The sequence below is a fragment of the Magnolia sinica genome, chromosome 8 (assembly GCF_029962835.1).
Source record: "Magnolia sinica isolate HGM2019 chromosome 8, MsV1, whole genome shotgun sequence".
NCBI lineage: Eukaryota > Viridiplantae > Streptophyta > Magnoliopsida > Magnoliales > Magnoliaceae > Magnolia > Magnolia sinica.
Window position 1 is genome coordinate 66,242,682 of NC_080580.1, and position 12,861 is coordinate 66,255,542.

A 12,861-nucleotide genomic window follows, 5' to 3' on the forward strand; every position below is an offset into this window, starting at 1 on the left:
CCAAATATGCATATTTCAAATCAGAGGGCAAAGGTTTTAGGTCAAGCTTCGGTGGCTTGAGGTTAGACGGTAGAGGCACTACATCAGTTTGTGGTAATTCTTCAAATTGTGGCCTCCATCGGTTAACTTCAAGCACCGGTGCAGTATCAAGCAAGGCACACGTCTCCCTAATCATGTCATCATCACAATCATGGGAGTGGGCCAGGCACGTCTCTATATGGTCGGAGGATAAGGTCAGAGGTGTCGTATCTTCCACGAAAGAGTCAATCATGTTAATGTCGTGGAAATCGTCATCATCCTCTGAGTTGCTGCCGTTATTGAAAAAAATGTTTGACTCCAATGTCAAATTTCCAAAAGACATAGTCATGATACCATTCCTGCAATTGATAATTGCATTTGACGTGGCAAGGAATGGGCGACCAAGAATAACGGGAATCTGAGTGCTCATGTTATTGATGGGTTCGGTGTCCAGGATGATAAAGTCTAAAGGGTAGTAAAATCTATCAGTTTGGACCAACACATCCTCAATTATCCCTCTTGGTACACGAACAGAGCGATCAGCAAGTTGTAGTGTGGTTAGGGTGGGTTTTAATTCACCCAAACCTAACTGTTTGTATACCGAGTAGGGAATCAGATTGACGCTCGCTCCTAAGTCAAGAAGTGCGTGATCAATTCGATGGTTCCCGATTACACATGATATGGTTGGGCTACCAGGATCCTTGAATTTCTGCGGCACGTCTTGCTTTAGGATGGCACTCACTTTCTCAGTCAAGAAGATTTTTTTTTGAATAATTTTCCGTCGCTTGGTCGTGCATAAGTCTTTTAGGAATTTGGCATATGAAGGTATCTGTTTAACGACATCAAGTAGAGGAATGTTGACTTTCACCTGTTTCAACACCTCTAGGATATCCTGAGAGTTAGAGAGAGGTTTTGGTGAAACCAACCGTTGGGGGAATGGAGCAACTGGCTTCTCTAGAAGTTTCGGTTCTACTTTTTGTGGGGCATCAGGATCCATCATTGTTGTCCTCTTCGGTTCTTGAGGCTTTTCGGGCCTAACCGAAGAGTTTTATCAATGATCTTCCCACTCCTAAGAGTGGTGATGGATTTAGCATGCCCCATCCGATTTGAAGAGCTGGGATCATTATCTCGTATCGCGGTTTAGGATTGGGGAGAGGTTGTGCAGAAGCATCCCCTTTTCTATAACCGTCATACGAGAATCTATCTTTTGCATAAAATCTGTAATTTCCCGCATTGCCTGAGCCAGCTCTTGTATAGGATTTTGAACCGGTTCCTCTTGAGGTTTCACTTGATTTGGATTTTGATTGAAGAAACCTGCAGGGGTAGCCGTTTGTCTATTCCTCCAACTAAAGTTTGGATGATTTTTCCAGCTAGGATTGTATGTGTTGGAGTTAGGTCCAGTAAAAGGTCTTTGATAATTATTTACGGCATTGGCTTGTTCATTCAACACTCCTCGAAAGGCGGGTATTGTAGGACAGTTTTCAGTTGTGTGAATGTTGCAATCACAGATGCCGCAAACAATTTCATTGACCTTATCCTTCTTTCCTTCCATGGCCTCAACTTTCCTTATGAGCGTAGTCACTTTACACTTGAGATCATCCTCTTCTTTCAAGAGATATAATCCACCTTTCTCCTTTAATTGAGTCGGCCTAGACGTGGTGTTCGCCATTGGGTAATAGTCCCATGATTGTGTTTTTTCAGCGAGACTATCGAGGTAATCCCATACCTCGTCAACATCTTTGTTGATGAACTCTCCATTACACATTGTCTCGACCATTTGGCGCATGGAAGATGTCAGTCCATCATAGAAAAAATTTGTAATGCGCCACGTTTCAAATCCGTGTTGTGGGCATGAACTGACCAAATCTTTAAACCTTTCCCAACATTGGAAGAATGTTTCATCTTCCTTTTGGGCAAAGTTCATGATCGCTTTTCTGAGGGTAATCGTTTTATGATATGGGAAGAATTTTTTTATGAATTCCCTCTGCATATCATTCCATGTGCCAATGGATCTAGGACGCAGTGAATGTAACCACATCTTAGCTTTCTCTTTTAAGGAAAAAGGAAAGAGTTTCAGCCTAATTGTATCCTCAGATACATTAGGAAAACATAATGTAGCTATAATCTCATCGAACTCTTTCAAATGTAAATATGGACTTTCTGATTCAAGTCCATGGAATTTGGGAAGGAGTTGGATAACTCCTGGCTTGATGTCCATTTGTCCTGTGTTTTCAGGGAAAATCATGCATGAGGGCATACTCACTCCCGCCCGTTGTAGATAATCTCGTAAAGTACGAGGTGGGGGTGCCTGTTGCACCTCATTCTCATCTTGGGTATCCTCCACCCTGGGTGGAAGTAGAGGAGGTTGGTCTTCAGCCATAACTTCAATTAACTCAGGGGATTTCGAGCGGTGTCTAGTCCTGCGATGGATAGTCAACCCCTCAACCAATCCTCCTTCAGTCAAGAGACGTCGAGTGTCGTCACGGGCCCACTTGGGCATGAAAACACTCGCAGCCCTCAATTAAAAACTTAACCCTAGGAAAATCTAGCAAGAAAGAGAGAGTTGGAAAGAAATTACCAAATTGGAGTCCTGAGTTAAAACCTGCAAAATAAAATAAAATAAGTTAGATTCTAAAAAGAGAAGAACAATTCTTTAAAAGAAAGATAGAAGTGAACTAGCTTCTAAAAGAAAGAATTCCTAAAAGAAAGTGAAAATTTCTAAAATAAGTTAAGAGAGTCCTAAACTAGAAAGTAGATTACTAAAAGAGAATTGAAAAATAGAAAGTAGGGAAGGAGTGTACCGAATTAGAGATTTCTATCTTAAAGGCCTACAAAATAGGAAGGTTAGTTTCTAAAGAATTCTAAAAATAAATTAAGAAACAAAATTAGATTCTAAAAGTGTCAGAATTAGAAAGTTACTAAAATAATACAAAAATAGAAAGTTAATTTCTAAGAAGGGAAAGAAATAACCTAAATTCTAAAAATAAACTATTTCCTACAGAAGGGAGGATACTAGAATTAGAAAATTTCTAAAATTTAAACCCTAATTCTAAAAATATGAAAAAGTAGAGAGATTAGTAAGGAATTACCAATTTAGAAACTTATGTCCAGATCCTATAAAACAGGAAACAAGTTAAGTTCTAAAAATAGAATAAAATAAAATAAAAACTTCTATCCTAAAGTAAGTAAAATCCTAATCCTAACTTAATTCTAAAACTAATTAATTTCAGAAAAACGTAACCGTCAGTCCCCGGCAACGGCGCCAAAAACTTGTTCACTCCCCAAGTGTAGGGTTGTGATGTAGTAATAAACTCGGTAAGACCGAGGTCGAATCCACAGGGACTGATACCTGTACGTTATCTGAAACCAAGTAGAACTAGAACTAGACTAAGATGCGATCTAAACAAAATAGAATTTAAGAAATAATTGTGGAAGAATTATCTAAAACTTTAGGGAATTCAGAGGAAGGGAACTAGGGATTCAGAGGATCCACTTGTAGAGATCAGGGAGATCTTATGTCTGCATCAAGGATTACAGAATTCAAACTGAACTTACTTGATTTGGTTTTCAAGAGATGAAAGGTATATGAATTAGAAGGGATTCCATCACCAAACCATGCCCAGGAGACAAAGTAAACAATAGAATTAAACTAATTTCCAACCAATCAACAATGTATGAAGATCAGGAAGGTACTGTCATCCTACCATGCCCATGGGACAATGATGAACAACAGGGCTTCCTGACTTCATAAATATAAAAAGAGGAAAGAAATATTCAAAGCCATTTCAAACCCATTGTAATTTCTGTCACAACAGACCATTAAAGACTAATAAAAATATTCCTTATAATAATCAACTAAATTAAGTTCAGAAATTTAATCTACTTGCATAGAATAGACTCTCCCATCTCGCTACAGGCTTCACCTCTTAGCCCTAGCTAAGAGGTTTAGCCACACATGATATGGGCTAAATTCTAATTAAAAGAAAGAAAAAGAAGAAGAAGAAGAAGATGAAGAAGAAGAAGAAAAGGAAGAAGAAAGGAAAAAAACCGGATCAGCTCCACATCCAGCAGTCCCAAAACCGAGCCACTGCTTCCACGAAAAGCCCAGCTCCAATCCAACTCCCAGCCGTTGATGCCAGCCACGTCGTCCTCCTCAAAAACTCCCTAGTTGTTTTCACTCCAGCAGCCTTAGAAACCCAAAACTCTTCCCAGCCGTGCACTCCACCCTTCCGCTCCTTTCGTTTTTCCCCTCTTTTATAGGTGTGCGGCCAGCAGGTCGGTTGACGTTTTACGCAGCCAACTTTGCTTCGCAATCTCGTGCGCGTGGGCGCGGGAATAGGAGTGCGTAAACAGGGGGTGCGTAAAAGGTCTTGGAACTAGTCTGGTTGCGGACTAATTTGCGGGCGTGTGAGGTATTTCCTTTGTGTGAAACAAGCTAGGTTGGGACCAAACCTGTCCTGTGAACGTGATAGACGGATTGGATTTTCCTGTTCGATCATAGGGGTGGACCAGAACAACTCCCAACAGAGGAGTTGTCAGCTCGCGTGCGCGGTGGGAAATCCCACTGATTTCGGGATTCCCAGCCAAACCAGACTTTCTATTTTTATTTTTATTTTTCAATCTTTCTCCATGCGTGGCCGACTCCATGCGGATCCTATAGCTTGATGGACAGTCTGAATCATTCATCCCGAATCATCGGTGGGTCCCAGCAGCTTGCAAACATACTCTATCCATCAACGCAAAGATCTTTCTGCTGAGAAACGCGTGCATCTACATGTAGCGTCCCATGTGAGCGCAGCTAGGATCCGGTCGAACGTGGTCCCTGATCTTGATGAACGGTCTGGATCATCCTATCAGCTGATGATGGCGACCCACAAAATTTCTTCGCAGCTTCAGACGCGAAACAGAGGTTCCGCGTCGGAATAACGGATGATTGATGGACCCCACAGTGATGTTTTTGATCAAATCCAAGCCGTCCACTGCGTTCTACTCGAAAAACCAGGTGGGAAGCACTATTTTTGGACCAAATTCTCTGTGGCCCTCTATACCTTCTACTCCGCCGTTCATCATGCTTTTAACGGTTAGGATTCTACAATATTTTACATGGTCTCAAAAGGCCGCCTTGGTGAGGTAAATATCCCACCTATGCACACAATGGACGGTCCCGATTGATGCTTTGGAAGCGGAGTGGGCCCCACTGAGAGGAATCGCCGGACCCACGTTCGCTGCTGTGAAAGAGTCCGGTTTTGAGAAGAAGTGTCGGTCAGCGCTTGCTGACCGACTTTTGAATATTCGGTGTATACCCGGTGCACTTCAGTACATGCACACACACTGTACATGTAGGTCCCACGGAGATGTTTGTGACAAATCTGCTCCGTCCATCCTCTTTAGAACCTCATTTAAGGCGTTGAGTCCAAAATTGACGCATATCCAGATACCAGGCGGGCCCCAAATCACTGATTTGTGGGCTGATCTGTCCGTTGGGCCACTTCTAGAAGGATCCAGTGGCTGAAATTTTACGTGTACGGTTCATTTATGGTCTTCAGGCCACGTATGGAGTTTTGAACTGATCAGATGGTGGGAACCCTATGATCTTGCATTCTGGACACTTTTCAGGTCACTTGAGCTTCAATTCCTCGATTTTCTTGGATCCCTGGCGTGCAAATCTGTCGATCTTGGTCTCCTAGGGTTCGTCCCATGCTTTGGTGCTTTCAGACGAGGTTATAGCCACTTTATAATTTCCTAACGTGTCTGAGGACACAGTCAGGTTAAAACTCTTTCCTTTCTCCTTTAAAGAAAAAGCTAAAATGTGGTTGCAATCACTACGTCCGTGATCTATTGGCACATGGAATGACATAATGAAGGAGTTTGTAAAAAAATTCTTCCATACCAAAAGACGAACACCATCAGGAAGTCAATCATGAACTTCACCCAAAAGGAAGATGAAACATTCTTCTAATGTTAGGAGCGGTTCAAGGATCTCGTCAGTTCATGCCCACAACACGGTTCTTAAATGTGGTGCATAACAACTTTTTTCCACGATGGACTGTCATCTTCCATGCGCCAATTTGTCGAGACGATGTACAATGGGGAGTTCATGAACAAAAATATAAATGAGGTGTGGGATGACTTTGATAAACTCACTGAGACCGCACAATCATGGGACAACTCCCTAAAACTTAGCACCACATCCAACCCTACTCAAGCAAAGGAGAGGGGTGGGATATAATTGCTGAAAGAGGATGATGATATAAATGCTAAAGTGGCCAGTCTTGCAAGGAAGGTCGAGGCTATGGAACTTAGAAGGATAAGGCTAAGGAAGTTGTTTGCAATATCTATGCTTGCAACATATATACAACTAAAAATTGTCCAACGATACCTGCTTTTCAAGAAGCACTGAATGAGCAATCGAATGCCGTGAACAACTACCAAAGACCTTTCAATGGACCCATCTCTAACACATGCAATCCTAGTTGGAGAAATCATCCGAATTTTAATTGGAGGAATGGACAAACTGCTACTCAAGGAATCCCTAACCAATTCTTGAATCAAGGGAAACCTCAAGAGGATCCGGTTTGGAAACATATTTAAAACTAAGAGCTTATCAATCAGAGTATATTGTAAATCCTTCAGGACCTTTTAAAGGCCATATAAGGGCGTGAGATAAAACAATCAATGGGGGAAAAGGGGATTCTTCCAGCCCAACCTTTCCCCCATCCTAAACCGCTATATGAAGTAAGTGATCCAAGCTCTTCAAATCAAATAGAGCAAGATAAGTCTATCACCACTCTTAGGAGAGGGAAGATAATTGACAAATCTATTCTGGTAAGGGCTGAAAAGTCGAAGGACTCAGAAGTAGATGAAACTGATAAACCTAACAACACTCCACAAGATTTAGAACCGGAACTTCAAGGCAAGCCAATTGCACCATTCCCCCAATAGTTGATTACACCAAAATCTCTCTCTAACTCTCAGGACATTCTAGAGGTGATGAAACAAATGAAAGTCAACATCCCTCTACTGGATGCGGTTAAACAAATACCTTCATATGCAAAATTTCTAAAAGACTTATATACGACCAAAAGAAGGCAAAATATTCAAAATAAAATCTTTCTAACAGAAAAAGTGAGTGTCATCATAAAGCAAGATGTGCCACAAAAATACAAAGACCCCAGTAGCCCAACCATTGCTTCTGTAATTGAGAATTACCACATTGAGCACATACTTCTTGATTTAGGTGAGAGCGTAAATCTGATCCCATACTAGGTCTACAAACAACTGGGTCTAGGTGAATTAAAACCTAACAGGACTACATTACAACTTGTCGATCGCTCAGTTCGTGTACCGAGAGGGATAATTGAGGACGTGTTGGTCCAAGTTGACAAATTCTACTACCCAGTAGATTTTATTATCTTGGATACTCAACCCATTGTGGACATGAGCACTTAAATACCTGTCATTCTTAGTCGCCCATTCCTTGCGACATCAAATGTAATCATTAATTGCAGGAATGGAGTTATGAGTTTGTCTTTTAGAAATATGACATTGGAATTGAATATCTTTTTCAATACAGGCAAATAGTTAGATGATGATTCCCACGATATTAACCTGATTAACTCTTTCGTGGAAGATAGAACACTTTTGACCTTATCCTTTGACCCTCTAGAGATGTCCCTGGCCCACTCCCATGATTTTGATGATGATATGATTAGGGAGATGGGTGTCATGCTTGATACTGTGCCGGTACTTAAAGTTAACCAGTAGAGGCCACAATTTAAAGAATTGCCCCAAACTGTTGTAGTACCTCTACCGTCTAACCTCAAGGCACTAAAGCTTAACCTAAAACCTTTGCCCTCTAATTTGAAATATCTCTATTTAGGTCAAGATGAGACATACCCGGTGGTGATTTCCTCCGATCGTGAGCAAGAACAAGGGAGTATGCTTATCTCTACTATCATGAGCATAAGGGAGCCCTTGGATGTTCAATTATGGACCTCAGGGGAATTGACCCTTTGATTTGTACTCTTCACATTTATCTGGAAGATAATGCAAAGACGTCCTAGCAACCACAGTGTAGATTAAATCCAAACATGAAGGAAGTGATTAAGGTCGAGGTACTTAAAGTATTGGATATGGGTATTATATACCCAATATCCAATAGTCAATGGGTGAGTCCAACTCAGGTGGTTCCTAAGAAGTCCGGAATCACCATCGTAGCCAATGATGACGATGAACTCATGCCAACTAGAGTCACTACTGGTTGGAGAATGTGCATTGAATATAGAAAGTTGAATACCATCACGAGGAAGGACCACTTTTCTTTGCCCTTCATCGATCAAATTATGGAAAGGCTAACTATTCATTCCTATTACTGTTTCCTTGATTGATATTTGGGCTATAATCAGATTGAGATAGCCCTTGAAGACCAAGAAAAGACCACGATGACATGTCCTTTCGGCACCTTTGCTTACCAAAGGATGCAATTTGGACTATGTAATGCCCCCGCCACCTTTTAGTAATGTATGTTGAATATTTTTTTTGATATGGTGGGGCAATATTTAGAGGTTTTCATGGACAATTTCTCAGTTTTTCATCCATCCTTCAGCGAATACTTGGAAATTTTAAAAAATGTACTGAAGCGATATGAGGAAAAGAATTTAGTACTCAATTGGGGAAGTGTCATTTCATGGTTCGTAAGGGGATTGTCCTTAGACATATCATCTCGTCCAAAGGAATTAAGGTAGATAAGGCTAAGATTGATCTTATCTCTAACTTACCTCCGCCCAAGAACATACGGGACATATAATCATTCTTAGGACACGCCGGATTTTACAGAAGATTCAAAAGGACTTTAGTCACCTCTCTCGTCCTTTATGCAATCTACTTCAAAAGGATGTGCCATACGAGTGGACTAAGCAATGCCAGGAAGCTTTTTCTTCACTCAAGGGCATGCTACCCACCGCACCTATCATACAGCCGTCCAATTGGAGCATCCCTTTGGAACTTATGTGCGACGCGTCCGATTATGCTCTTGGGGCAATATTGGGTCAGAGAAAAGATAAGAAGCCCTATGTTATACATTATGCAAGTGAAATCTTAAATCCTTCCTAAGTGAATTACTCTGCTACAGAGAATGAACTCTTAGCCGTAATATTCACTTTGGACAATTTTAGGTCCTACTTGATTGGATCCAAGATCATCATTTACACTGATCATGTGGCACTTAAGTATCTTCTTTCCAAGAATGATGCTAAGCCCCGCTTTATAAGATGGATCCTCCTACTCTAAGAATTCGATTTGGAAATAAAGGATAAAAAGGGAGTGGAGAACGTAGTGGCTGACCAACTTTCCCGCCTTGATCTCGCTGATTCCCTTGAGACGACATGTATAAATGACATTCCCTGATGAACAATTATTTAAAGTCTCTCATTCACCTTAGTTTGTAGATATTAATAACTATCTTGTTACAATTTCACGCCAATACATTTGACTGCGCAAGATAAGAAAAAATTCTTCACCGAGGTACGTAAATTCTTCTAAGATGATCCATATTTGTTTACATATTTTCCAAACCAAATCTTAAGGAGATGTGTTCCAAACAATGAACACCAAAGTGTCATCTCCTTTTGTCATTCTCAGGCCTATGGTAGTCACTTTTCTGCAAAAAAAAAAAAAAAAACCACGACCAAAATTCTGCAATGTGACTTTTATTGGCCCACTATGTTCAAGGACACTCATGAGTTTTGCAAAGCTTGTGAGCGTTATTAGAAGTTGGGAGCATTGTCCCATAGAAATATGATTTCTTTAAACCCCATTCTGATCATTGAAGCATTTAATTGCTGGGGCATCAATTTCATGGGACCATCCCACCAATCTTTTGAGAATTTATGTATTTTGCTAGCGGAAGATTATGTCACTAAATGGGTTGAAGCAATCCTATGCTGGAATAATGATCATAAAACGGTCATTAAATTTTTAAAAGAGAACATCATTTCCCAATTTGGAATGCCTCAAGCCATCATTAGTTATGGAAGCTCACATTTTTGTAATAGGCCATTTGTGAACTTATTGAAGAAATATGTCATCTCTCATAAGGTGAGCACTCCATACCACCCATAAATAAGTGGGCAAGCTAGGATTTCTAATAGGAAAATTAAACATTTTTTTTTTAAAATGGTTAACCCTGACCGTAAGGACTGATCAATCTGATTGACCGATGTTTTATGGACTTACCGTATTGCATTTAAGACGCCTATTAGAATGTCTTCCTTTAGACTTGTCTATGGGAAGGCTTGCCACTTGCCTATGAAATTGGAACATAGGGCCTACTGGGCAATTAAAAATCTAAACTTCAATTTGGACAACGTTGGCTCGCTATACAAACTTCAGTTGAATAAACTAGAAGAAATCCAGAATAATACATATGAGAACTCGCGAATTTTCAAGGACAAGATGAAGGTGTTTCATGACTAACACATTCTTCCAAAATCATTCACACCAGGTCAAAAAGTCCTTTTGTATAATTCTCGGTTACACCTTTTTCCGGGTAAACTCCGATCTTGTTGGACCAGCCCTTTCGCTATTACTAATGTTTATCCTCATAGTGTGGTCGAGATTCAGAATTTAAACAATGGCAATGAATTCAAAGTAAATGGAAATCGTTTAAAGTCATTTGTTGAAAATTTTGATTTAGAGTACATATCAATACCTCTAATTGACCCTGTTTACCAGGATTGACCTCCTAGTTTGATGGAAGTGTAGGTAGATTTATTTACTTTCATATGATTTAGGATTAGGATAGTTTGCTTTTAGCTATTTAGGATAGTTTGCTTTATGTTGGTTTAATTCATGTGCTAACCTATCTTCACACTGAGACCATTCGAAAAGCCTCAAAATTCCTACTTCAGGTATTACCTTTCCATCACTTCCCTTATCTTTTCATTCTCTTTTGCATTACATGCTTATTTCTTTTACATTAAGGACAATGTAGATTTTTCGGTTGGGGATGGGGGATTAGGTGAACTAATCAGTGTTTTCTCAGTTTTAATCAAAAGTTTTGAAAATTTTCAATGTTTCAAGTTGAAATCTGTTTGGGAAGCGATGAATTGTATACTTAAGAATGTGTTGGGTATGATGAAAATAGAGATTGAATTTTAGATTGTTGGAGTTTGATCAAAAAAGTAATCTATCACCTAAGTTCTTACGCTCAATTGATTAAGAGATAGTTTGACTATCATGTTAATCTAAATCACAAGACACATTCAATTTGTCTTCTGTAAGACATACTAGAAGTTCTGATTATTAGTATGTGAATCATTAATAGATGGTGAGAATTAAGTCTGGAGAATTTTATCCACCTTCAAAGAAGAAAAGAACCAGTTAAAAAACAAGAGATCGACAAAGAGGTCATGAAAAAGAATAAAAAGAATGAAAATGTAGAAAAAAATGCAAAAATATAAAGAATAAATAAAAAATTAACCGTCGATATAAACTCAAAGAGTAGAAAAGAAGGAAAAGGGGATAAGTTCGGAATCAGTATTTGAGTTTCAAACTGATCTTGAAGTGATGAGTATGACTAACATGATGAACTAATAGTATTCATATAAGAAGTAAGTTAATTTTAACTGAGCACATTGAAAATTTTGATATGCAAATTATGCTCGATTTAATGGACAAAGAATTTACTTGATTAGTTACTTATGTAGTTCGGCTTTAAGTTTTCAAAATCCCACTTTTGTATCTTAATTCTACCCATTCATACTTGAGTGTACAAAAGATTGTTTTCCTAGAGAGGTTTTGGACATTAAGCAATGAGATTTATTTCACGCATACTTTGCTCGGGACTAGCAAAATGTTGGTTGGGGATTGTATTAAGGGTCAAATATTGCATATTATCTCCCATTTATTCTTGGTTTTATGAATTTGATAATGCTTAATGTTCTATTTTACTCATGTTTGTGTTGCAAGATAAATTTAAGAGCTTGGATTGAAAAGGGTGCTAAAAGAATAGATTTGATTCTTAAGAATCACCAAGGCAAGGGATGGATCTTTGGAGACGAAGATTAAACTAGTAAGGATCAAGATCGCAAACTAGAACAAGAAAATAAAAATAAATGCAACTATCTATTACAAGCATTCACCACATGTACATAAAGATTTTCAAACATTCACCACATGTACATCTCAAAATCATTCACCACATAAACACCAGGAATTATAGTGGTTCAGTGTGTACATGAACTGTTCTCAAATAGCCACACGTACTCCACTCCTACTAATCACAACCCACGTGATATTGGCATTCAGTAAAAATCAAGGTTTCATAGGTTCACCTTAAAACCTATACAGTTGTGATTTTAGAAGGGCTATAACTATCAAAACCCCACACACTGAGATTTTCTAACTATCTCAGTCAAACCAATATATGATATTTTCCTGGATATCTCAAATAAACCAAAAACAGAAAAGTAGATACTTATCTTCTTCAGAAGATGCTGAATGATGTAGCCCGTAGAACTGCTTCAGTTGATGACGAATGTTTAATGTTTAATGTCCAATAACCAAAATGAAGGGTTTTAGATTCTAGATAGATTTTAATTTAATACAAACTTGGGCTACTTGTTTGAATTTCTTAGATCTCGAAAGGAAGAACAAGAACTCCCTTTAAAACATATGATTTAAAAAAAGAGACCTAGAAATTACAAAACAATAAACTATTAAAAAGAATTTAAAACACCATTCTATAGCTTGAAGAAGATAGGGACTTTTCTCTCTCAAAATGAAGGCTCTTAGTGGCTTGAATGATATGATTCGGAGTGAAAAAAGACTTATGTTTATAGGCTG

General features: G+C 39.0%; 2 non-coding genes across 2 annotated transcripts; one reads left to right on the plus strand and one right to left on the minus strand.

Moving 5' to 3' along the window:
- Positions 1–1,853: 1,853 nt before the first annotated feature.
- LOC131254407 (small nucleolar RNA R71) lies at positions 1,854–1,960 on the plus strand. The gene has a single exon (XR_009175522.1). It is a non-coding gene; the product is annotated as a small nucleolar RNA R71 (small nucleolar RNA).
- A 3,960-nt stretch (positions 1,961–5,920) lies between these two features.
- Positions 5,921–6,026, minus strand: LOC131254645 (small nucleolar RNA R71). The gene has a single exon (XR_009175768.1). It is a non-coding gene; the product is annotated as a small nucleolar RNA R71 (small nucleolar RNA).
- Positions 6,027–12,861: the final 6,835 nt, after the last annotated feature.